The sequence below is a fragment of the Eutrema salsugineum genome, unplaced genomic scaffold (genome assembly GCF_000478725.1).
Source record: "Eutrema salsugineum unplaced genomic scaffold, Eutsalg1_0 scaffold_14, whole genome shotgun sequence".
NCBI lineage: Eukaryota > Viridiplantae > Streptophyta > Magnoliopsida > Brassicales > Brassicaceae > Eutrema > Eutrema salsugineum.
The window spans coordinates 1713874-1716567 of record NW_006256877.1 but is presented as its reverse complement, the minus strand read 5'-3'; the positions used below and the strand labels follow the sequence as shown (position 1 = coordinate 1716567).

At 39.9% G+C, this 2694-nt stretch overlaps 1 non-coding gene across 1 annotated transcript; it reads left to right on the top strand.

Annotated features, from left to right (window-relative positions):
- The first annotated feature begins 723 nt into the window (after positions 1-723).
- Positions 724-830, top strand: LOC112088698. Its single transcript, XR_002900643.1, has one exon. It is a non-coding gene; the product is annotated as a small nucleolar RNA R71 (small nucleolar RNA).
- Positions 831-2694: the final 1864 nt, after the last annotated feature.

The window sequence follows — 2694 nt, the reverse complement described above, 5'->3', positions numbered from 1 at the left end:
GAAGTGCAGATGCCCTTGTTTTTTTTAATAGACTTTAGTTCAGTACCTAGTGTCTCCAGGTCAGATACCATCTTTTGTTGTCCTAGTAAGAGCTGTTGGAGAAGAACATTGAAATCAGGACTTTGTTGAACAGTTGGTGGGCCAAAACCAGGAGGTGGAGCCTTTGGCTGTAGGCTGACTTGATTTGTGAAGCTATTCCCTTGATTCTGAACCGCTGGTTGCTGAAAACCCTGTTGACCTTGGGAGTTACCTTGGTACTGATTCTGTTGAACAAAGCTTTGAGGAGGGTATATTTGGTCTTGGGGGTTGGCCACATTGTTGCTCCTATAGGACAAGTTCTGGTGCTCCATGGAACTTGTTTTGATTTCCAATGAAGTGCAACTCCTCTTGAGTGAACCCTCTTCATTGATATTTGTGAAGCATCTCTTCTCCTCACTCACATAGTGTATAGGCTTTTGAGTGGCAGCTAGGGCTTTGTCAAGCTTTATATTTAACACTTTAAACTTCTCTTCCAGCTCTTGGTGTCTACCAGAATCTTCTCCTCTATAGCTTCTATCATAATCTTCCCCATAAGTGTCTTGGCTCATGGCTAAGTTCTCAACAAGTTCCATAGCTGCATTGATTTCTTTTGCCAAGAAATTTCCATTTGATGCTGTGTCCAACTGAATCCTGATCTTAGGAACAGCTCCTCTATACAAAGTGCTAAGGAGAGAGGCTTCTGAAAAGCCATGATGTGGACACTTATTTGTGTAGCTTCTAAACCTGTCCAAAGCTTCTCCAAAGGTCTCATTAGAATGTTGAGTGAAGCTGGAAATCTGGTTCCTTAGCTTTGCAGTCCTTGAGCTTGAGAAGAACTTGGATAGAAAGGCAATCTTGCATTGCTCCCATGTGTGGATGGATCCTCTTGGGAGGTTCTTTTCCCACTGATGTGCCTTATCTCCAAGGCTGAATGGGAACAATCTCAGTTTGAAACTGTCTTCAGATACCCCATTGATCTTAGTGAGATCACAAACTCTGTCAAACTGATCCAGATGCTCCAAGGGATCCTCCATAGGTAAGCCATGGAACTTCTGATTCTGAACCATATTGATCAAAGAGGCCTTCACCTCAAAGTTGTTGTTTTGGACAGGAGGTGGCCTGATTCCTGCTCCATACTGGTGTGCATAAGCTCGGTCATTCTCACCAACAAAGACTGGTTGGGGCTGATGACGTATGGGTGGGTTTGGGTGGGGCTGTGGTGGATTAACCTGAGGTCGGTCTTGGTTCTGGTTACCCTGAGCGTGTCCCTGATGGACCTGAGCCTGTTGAGCCTGAATTCCAATCCCATTACCAGCTCTTTGACCTTGATCAGCTTCTTGAGCCTGATGCTCATTCCCAACTTGCTGATTCATTCCTAACCTCTCCAAGTGAACAGCTCTTTCTCTTTGTCTTCTGGCTTGGCTTCTTGTGATCATAAACCTGAAAACAAAGACAGAGCTTGAAAGGTGATCAGTAAAACAAAATAAACTTGATCTCAAAAACTATATCAGAAACTAATGCCAACAATCCCCACACAATATGGCAACGGCGCCAATTGATAACTAAGGTTTTTAAGCCTTAGTTGGGTTATCAATCCCCTTGTCAAAGTAGTATAAGGGGTGTCAATCCATATGTGTGGTAGTTAGGCACTAGTTTATGTGATAGGTTCTTAAGTCAAGTAATCAAAGATGAGTTTTGTGAAACCAGCAACAAGAAAGCATAAAACAAGAAACAAACAAGCTATGATTAATGAACTAAGCAAGCAAACAAAACAAGATGATGGTGATTAAGCAAATGATAAAAGCTAAACCTCTAGATGTGATCATTGATTAGGGTGCTTTAGATATTGAATCATGATGCTAAGAACATAATGCAACACTTGCTACTCTTTAGTCTAGGCTTCTTAATCAGATTAATTCATTCCCATGACAATAATCCCTTTGCAAATCACTTAATCAAGTCTAACAACCATTAGATATAATCAAGCAATCAGCAAGCATAATGCATCAAGCCTAATAAGTGACCAAACAATCTCTCAACCAAGAAGACTGAATCTTATACAGAAAGACATAACAAGCAATCACATGATCTCAAACATTTCAACTTAGAACTCTAATCTAGACTAATCCTCTCATGAAGGCATTAATCTCTACACTAATCCACTTTCAAACCAAATCATCATTTGTGAAATATGAATCAATGAGCATTAAGAAACAGTTCTAATATGTCATTCATGCATTTAACAAATCATTCCCATGATGAAAAAGGCATAAACCCTTAAGTTAGCTCATTCAGGCATTTCATCAAACACTTTTGGTGCATGAAATGCCTATGAACCCAGATTTCACTTTCCCAAGGAAATCTGGCATTAGGAGCAACTAACTAAGGAAATGGAATGAGAATCTAAACCCTAAACATCACCAATCAAACATCTAAGCACCCTAATCTACACACCTAGAAGCTTAAAAGATGACTACTCACTAATCATGAAGAACACATCTAATCTTTTGCAAGAGATGATGTTAATCATGATTAGAAGCAGAAATGAGATGATGAGATGATGAGAAACAGACTTAGATTGATTAAATCCTTGAGATCTCTCTTAATCAAAAACGTTTTTTACACTAAAAAGGAAAGAAAACTAGAGAGAAACTAAAAGAGAAGATGATCTCCCTG